Source organism: Aotus nancymaae, unplaced genomic scaffold (assembly GCF_030222135.1).
Source record: "Aotus nancymaae isolate 86718 unplaced genomic scaffold, 86718_ANA_hifiasm-v0.15.2.pri h1tg000012l, whole genome shotgun sequence".
NCBI lineage: Eukaryota > Metazoa > Chordata > Mammalia > Primates > Aotidae > Aotus > Aotus nancymaae.
In genome coordinates this window covers 34,883,113-34,891,146 of record NW_026988423.1, presented here as the reverse complement: position 1 = coordinate 34,891,146, position 8,034 = coordinate 34,883,113, and positions in this window count along the sequence as shown.

Genomic DNA, 8,034 nt, shown 5'->3' with positions numbered 1-8,034 from the left:
GTATATATCCTTCCACATGTTTTTTGGTATACATATATACATGTAGGTTACATACATACTATTTGTTTTCAAAATGGTATCATACTTATTATACTGATCTGAAATTTATTTATTTTTAACCATTCTAGGCACCTCTCCATGAGTATAGTTAGCTTGTTATGAACTTAATCGTGACCTCCCCAAAATTCGTATGTTGAAGTTCTAACCCCCAGCACCTTAGAATGTAACTGTACTGGGAGACAGACTTGAAAGAGGTAATTAAATTAAAATGAGATAATTAGGGTGGACCCTAATCTAGTGTCCTTACAAGAAAAAGTGATTAAGACACAGACACACACACAGGAAAGACCATGTGAAAACACAGGAGAAGACAGCCATCTACAAGCCAAGGAGAGGCTGCAAGAGAAATCAGCCCTGCTGACACCTTGATCTTGGACTTCCAGCCTGCAGAATTGAGAAAACCCATTTCTGTTATTGGAGCCCTCCAGTCTGTGACACTTGTTATGGCAGCCCTGGCCAACTAGTACATAGCTCTGCCACGTTTCCTTTTAACTGCCACAGAGAATTCCATTTTATAAATATACTATAACTGATTTACATAGTTCACTTTTTAGTAGCTTTCTAAATCCTTTCTCTCTTTCCTTCTCTCTTCCTTTCTTTCTTCCTTCATCTCCTCCTTCTTCCCTTTCTTTTTTCTTTCTTCTCTCATCTTTTTCCACTACAAACAATACTGGACTGAGCATTCCTATAGATATTATCTTGTATATTCATGAATGAGTGTTTTCAGAGGTTAGATTCATCAAAGAGTTCTCATGTTAAATATGAAGCATATCTTATAAGTCAATATAAGTCATGTTGCCTGGGAGCTTTGAGTTTTGCAAGCATACAGTTTGTTAAATAATTCATCATGGTTCTTTACTTGTACTAAACTGGCTTCCTGCTCTCCCTTCTATGTTGCCTGTTTTTGTTTTTGTTTTTTAATGTATTGAATTTGACCTTTTTGAGAGATGAAGAGGAGGAGGAGGAGGAGAAGGAGAAACAAGAGGAAGAAGGAGGAGGAGGAAGAGGAAGAAGAAGGAGGAGGAGGAGGAAAAGGAGAAGGAGAAGGAGACAAGAGGAACAAGAAGAAGAAAGAGGAAAAGGAGAAGGAGGAGAAGGAGAAAAGAAGAAAAAAAGAAGAAGATGACGAAGACGACGACGATGAAGAAGAAGAGGAAGAAGAAGAAGAAAAGAGTCATTCACATACTTGACTCTAGAAAATGACAGAACCTTCAACTCCGGAGAAGTCAAAGAGCCTATTTTGTCTCTAGTTTCAGTTTAGGATGAATCATCTCCTGAGTTCCCTAAGCAATTCCTTAAACTTGTAGAGACCAACCTAGGAAGTCATATGGCTGTCATTGCTACATATGTCATTGATGTCATTGCTAAATCCCTCTAAGAAGAGTTCTGAGTGGAGATTGGCAATGGCATGGCAGTGTTGGAGAGTTCTCTGTAATTGGCTTCAAAGAGTTCGACCCATTCATGCAGAGATGAGTTACTGGCACTAGGCATATAAATCTATACTTCCCTCTCCTCTCATTTCTCTTACCTAAAAAAGTGAATACCACAGGATTTCAGAATACCATTCCCTTACTTAGAAATCAGACTCTCCATTGCCAAGGCTTACCATGAAGTCCCAACTTTCTGGGCAGAACTGAAGCCCCCCCAAGTCTGATTCTGCACCCTCTCCCCCACCACACCTCTCAGGCACAGCGCCACTGCTCCAGGCTGGCTTCTTCCTCCCCTGCAAAGAGGCTTCAGCTGTCCCTGCCTCATGCCTTTGTTCAGATCAGCTGTACCATGTCAGCATTAGACTGTGAGCTCTCAGAGTGCATATCCTTTGTCTTATATTCCATTATTTCTGGAATATACTGAGAAAATAATAAAATATTGAAAAGAAAGAAGGAAGAGAAAAAGAAAAAGGAAAGACACAGCCCTGTGTCAAGGAGAGAACTCCCATAAGTTCCTCTGCACCTCTCATGGCCCTCTTCTCCAGCCTCCAAATCTGACCTGTGATTTCCTTTCCTGTTTCAACTCCTCCTCTTTCATAAAACTTTTTGGACTACTCTGTACTCTTTATTTACCTCCCAAGTGTATGCACAGTCCCCTGACCTGGGCTATAGACCCTTCAAGGACATGGCCAATGCTTTGGGTTTCTTTCTTATTCCTCCAAGCATACATTCCAATTGGTAGTTACTGAACTAAACTGAAAATACTATGAACCACCCAACCCGCTCTTCTCTGACAGTTGAGACAGAAACTTCGCTATTGAGAATCTCTGTGAGATCAGAGGCCCAGGAGGAACCATTCTTACCGTCTCTAGCCCTAAACCTATCAAACCAGTTGTCACTTACCAACTTTCATAAACATCAGTTTTCTAATCTGCAATATGGGGACAATAATAGAATGTAATTCAAGTTCCTATGAGGAAGATAACTTATGGAAACACTTGAACCTATAAACACATATGACATACACAACATACAATTCCTTAAGGGTGCCTGGGTGTTGAGAACCCTCCCTTGGCAACAGAGCCTTCTTTTTATCCCACCTTCCACTAGGAGCTGAGGTCTCTTTCCCCAGGGCCCAGTACAAGGAAAATGCAGTGAAGAGAGCTACCCACCGGGCAGCAGTACAGAGTTCAAAATGGATTTTATTTGCTAGGTATGGGCGTGACAAGTATAAAGAAAGAGAAATACTTAAGTGTCAGTTTTTTGGTCACTGACATCTAAAACTACTTTAAAAGTCAAGAGGAGCTAAGGAAACTTCAGAAGCTAATCTATATACTGAAATTTTACAAACGTTTATTTCCCTTTGGAGGGCTGCCTACCAATGGAAGAGCAGGTAGACATGCCTTGGGTGAGGAACTTCCAAATAGGAGTGGGGAAGCATGGAAATGTTTGAAGTGGCATGGAAATGTTTGAAGTATACAGTCAAAAGACACATCTCCTTTTGTTTCACATGAAGTGGCAGACAAATTTTTTTTAATCCCCTTGGAGCTGAGATTTTCAATTTATGGAATCAGTGTGTCTTAGAGCTAGAAAGGCAATGTGTAATTTACGATCAAGTTCAATGCCTCATCTAACAAACAGGGAAATGAACACCCAGAACACCAGAGTGACCTTGTGCAAATGGCCCAGTGCTAGCAGAGTCTAGACAGAAGCCTGGGTCTCCTGTCTCCCCGGGCTGTGGTTGTCCAGGCCACCTGGTCCATGTCTAAATAAGAAATAAGGTGACCTTTGAAGAAATAAGACAAAAGTGAACTTGCCAAGACATAGTCCCCTGGACTCATGGGAACTAGGAGAAACTCCCATTCAGCAGTTAGGTATTTATCTGATCTCAAAGGCAGTCTATATATGCAAACTTTCCTGGGATGTTAGGGAAAAAAATAGCAGTGGCCTAAACCATTAGAATCTCTGTTTCAGATAGAGATTAGGCAACAAGGTAATTTAGCCAGATTGCTTCAGGAAGATTTTCTTGCCCCGATATAACACATAAAATAAGCCCCTCATTCAGAAGAGCTTTATTTTTTGTCAGCCTGAGTCCAGTCCACTTGCCAATCCAGTCCACAGCATGTTACACATTAAAGCCACAGGCTTTCTTATGGGTAACATATGTTGCTGAGACATAATATCTCGTAACCCAGTGATACTGTCCCTAGAGTTAATATAACTCCAGTAACATGTGTTTCTGCTATTCCCATCCTGAGATACCAGTATTGAAATATATTATGTACAATATACAGTTAATTGAAAGATACAGGGGGTATATTAAAAAATAAATCCGTTTCTATGACCTCTGCTGACATACATTTGAAATACCATATTGTTGCTTTCACTCTAGTGTACATGAACTATCTATGTTGTTTTTTCTGGTCTCTATTTTTTCCTTTCACTCACCCATGTCTTCTTGGTGCCATGCTAACCACACAACACTAAGGCTGGAGTCTGGGGGATGTGATGCTGGGAACTAAGGCAGCGAGTAAGGAGGCGTGGCTGGAAGTGAGAGCAACAGGAGACAGTATCAGTCATCTCATCCCTCTGAATCCTGGCAGTACCATATTTTAGAAACTTAATCCCAAGAGGAAGTCAAGTATATCCGCCTTTCCCCTGCCCTTGTTGCATGGTCATAACCATGTGTCAAGGAATGGCCTCATTTTACACTTCTTTTGTAAAGCAAGGAAATCGTTGAGATGGAAAACATTAATGTGCATTTCCTCTGACACTTCTTTTATTGTCATACTCTGCACAAAGTTAGCACTCAAGACCAGCTCATACTTCTCCTATATATTTCTAGAATTTATGACATCCTCTCCAATCCACTTACACTGCCAGGCTTTCATGGTCTTAAATCCGGATTATTGCAGGAGCCTCTCACTTGGTCTTTCTGCCAACAGTCTTTTCCTATCCCAGCCCATGCTTACTACCAGCTCACTGGAGTGGTGAGCCGATTACAGTCTGATTTAAAGTCTTCCCATGGCTCTCAACTGCCTGACAAACAAAGCAAAAACTCCCTAATAAGACATAGAAGGCTCTCCATGATCAGACCCCAGCCCAGCCTAGCCCAGGCTTCAAGCCCACCACTCTTCTCCCATGCATTCTACAGTCCAGCCATATCAAACTGTTTTCATTCCTGACCTCCATGCCATTTTACATGCTGGCCACACTTCCAGGAATCTCCTTATCTACCCAACACATTCTATTCATTCTTCAAAACACAGCTCAAGAGTATCATTTCCTCTAACTCCTTCCCAGGTCCACTCAAAGTGATTCCCGCAATTGCTTCTTACGTAATTCCCATAGATCTATAAGCATACCTCTGTTAGAGAATTTCTCATGCTCCATCACAATCATTTTCTCGTCTGTCTCCACATAAAAAAAAAAAAAAGATCTCTTGAGGAGTAGAGCAAATGGTTCATTCTACAATTTATTCAGTAAATACACAGCTTGGAGTCCTGATGCTGCCATTTACAAGTTGGGGGAACATCTAAAGGTCCCTAACATCTTTGGCCCTCAGCTTCCTGATACACACAGAGGGGCAGAGATAGAATATGATTCATAATATTGTTATGAACAACAAATACAATAAGAGAAGTAAAGCCCTTAACATAATGCTCACATATAGTTAATGCTGGGTGGTGGCTATTATCATTATATGATTACCGTGTGCCAAGCACTTAGTGCAAGGACAATTAAAGCCTGCCCTAGAGGTCCTTAGGGTATAGCTAAAGAGACAGACAAGCAATTAGCTCAATAGCAGAAGACACGGAGGGTGCCATGGGAGCTCAAGATGGGGCACGTGCTGTTGCTAAATGTCACACCTGAAGGAAAGGTTGAAACTGGATGAATCTGAAACAAGGGAAACCAGGTACAGACTACGGACATACTCCAGTGAGATGTGATGCTGGCCTGCCCTACAGCAGCAGCAATGGGAAGGAAGAAAGGGGGCAAATTTGAAGACATCCTGGAAGTGGAATCAAGTCATGTGACTGGATGAATAATGAGATGTTTTAGGGGGGTCCGTGTGGGGTTGGTGGGGAATCTGGGAGGGCAAAGGTGGGCAGGAGGGTTCCGTATGCAGACACAGGATCCATTGATATGTTGGTTTTAACTGAGCAGTGAGAGAGCACGTGATCCCCAAGGAAAGTGTATGACACGCATGAGCCGAGCAGAGGGCTGCAAGGAGCAGCAGCACTGCGGAGGTTGTGAAGATCAAACAGGACCATGGACACAGACAGCACGGTGCCCACACTGAGAAGTGTCCCCATAGTTCCAGCAAAGACAGGATCCTCCATCCCTCTTGGTTTGGTGTGTGTTCCCCAGGAAGCCTCCGTGTCACAAATATTCATTGACCACTGACTGTGTCCCAAGCCCTGGACTCCAGGTGCTGTGTGGAACTGCAGCTTCGGAACCAGGTTCGCATGCACTGCAGTCTCAGCCCAGAGAGGGTGCTTGGAGAGGTCATGTTATCCTCTAAACACATTCCCCAAGCACTCTCCAAGGCTCTTTTCTCAAAATCCTCAACAACAACAAAACCACATCAGGAGTATCTGCTCAATTACCCATGGCAGAGGTGGGAGGTGCTCTCTGCTGAGACTGGAATCCCAGTCCCCTGAGGTCATCTGAACTATTGGTCTGAAGTCTGGGACAGCAGTGGCTTAAGTCCCATCTGGGACTGTGGGACTGTGGCCAGGAACAGGAACAGTGAATGATACAAAGGCGATTCCTTCTAACAACCTAAGAGTGCAGCTAAAAATCTCATCAAATTCCAGCCATTCACCATGACAATAGTTTTGCCCTTTTCCCAAATCCAGTTTTTCACGAGGAGATTCCCTCCTCTCTTCATCTCCCTCTATCTTACCCTTTCTGCCAAAATTGTTCTCCTTTGGAAACAAATAGTTGTTCTTCTTTGGAATGCCTCGGGAGGTCAGGAACTCTTATCTCCTCCTTCACAACATTCTGGTCAGTGCTTGGAATGTGACTTACGTTACTGACCACAGCTCAGGAGAGCAAAACAAAGGCAGAGCTGCCCAGTGGAGCACAAAGGGGCGGGCCTGGAGGGAGGGGAAGGTGAGGGCTGAGTTTCTGGCTGCCCTCTCCCTCCCGAGTTTCATGCTTGGAAGCAGCAAACATTTCATTGCAACCTTCTCACAGCTGCCTCGGGCTGAGGGGTGACACCGTGGCAGTAGTGTCTGAAGCGTCGGAAGAGCCTGAAGGGGAATGTTCTGCTCTTCTGTGATTTGTTGCTGGGATTGCAGGCTTCAGGGCTGACTCACCCATGAGGGCTGGACGCAAGTCAAGGAGCGACGGAAAGACGCTTGGGTCACACGCGCTGCCCTTGGCCACGCCAGCTCAGCTTGCTGGGGGCTGGCCAGGGCTCACTGGGCAGGCGGAGCATGACCCAGGGGTCGACACCTTTTTGCAATGATCAAGGCTTTCTCTCACTGGGGCAAGAACACATTCCCCACCCGAGGATGGATTACAAAGCAAATCGTTCCTGCCTCTCTTCAAAGACCAGCAAGTTTAGGAAACTACTCTCTTCTCCAGAAACTGGAAAATGCAGGCAAGTTTGCTGCCCCATACATACCCCACTGCCTTACCGGGAGCTCTCCTGAGCCTCCAGGCCCCACTGCAGTTGGGATCAGCTTCTTCTGCTTCCTCTTTAATTTGCTGATCCCCAAATTAGCCAAGGGGACCTTTTCCTTAGAAATGTTTTACTGGCAATTGCTTTAATGGAAAACAAAAAGGATTACAAAAATAACCCCAGGAATATGACAACATTTTGAACGATTTTAGAAAGATCTTACAAGTGCTGACCTCCAGCTTAGACATTACCAGACCCCTACGAGTCCCTTCTGAACCTTCCGCTAGCTCATAAATTCATGCAGCCTCTTCTGGCTAGTTCCTCCTTCTTCCAGAACCTTCTGTCAAGGGCTGAAACTTTGTCCAACCCCCGACATCCCTCACCCACATGTCTGAAGGGGCAGCTCTCCCAGCTCATGAGGAAGTCATTCCCCATGGCCTTGCCCTGCTGGAAAGTCAACAGGAGAAACTCCTTCGTCTCTGAACCCCAAACTGAAAACAAACCATCAGCTAGCAAAGTCTAAACCATAACCGGGCCTGGAAACCCAGACTGCTAAAGCTGGAAGTGCCCTAATAGAATTGAATCTACCCTTCTCGCTTTGCAGGTAGGAAATGAAAATTCCAAGAAAGGATCAAGGATCTCAGACCTGCAACCAAACGAGTTTCTAGATGCCCTTTACAATGCGTCGCACCTCTCCAATGCCTGCATATTTGCTAAAATTTCCAAACCAAAACAGAACTAGCAAGAGAGAGACATTCTCCAAAGAGAATGAACCTTTCCCTCAGGACACTTGGGGTTTCCTCCTAAGGCAGGAAGCTGGAAGCCCACAGGACAGTGCCCCTCTGCCCTCTCCTGTGCCTCACCCTGTGTCACCTATACACAGCCCCAGAGCTTCTCTCAATCCCTCCTCAC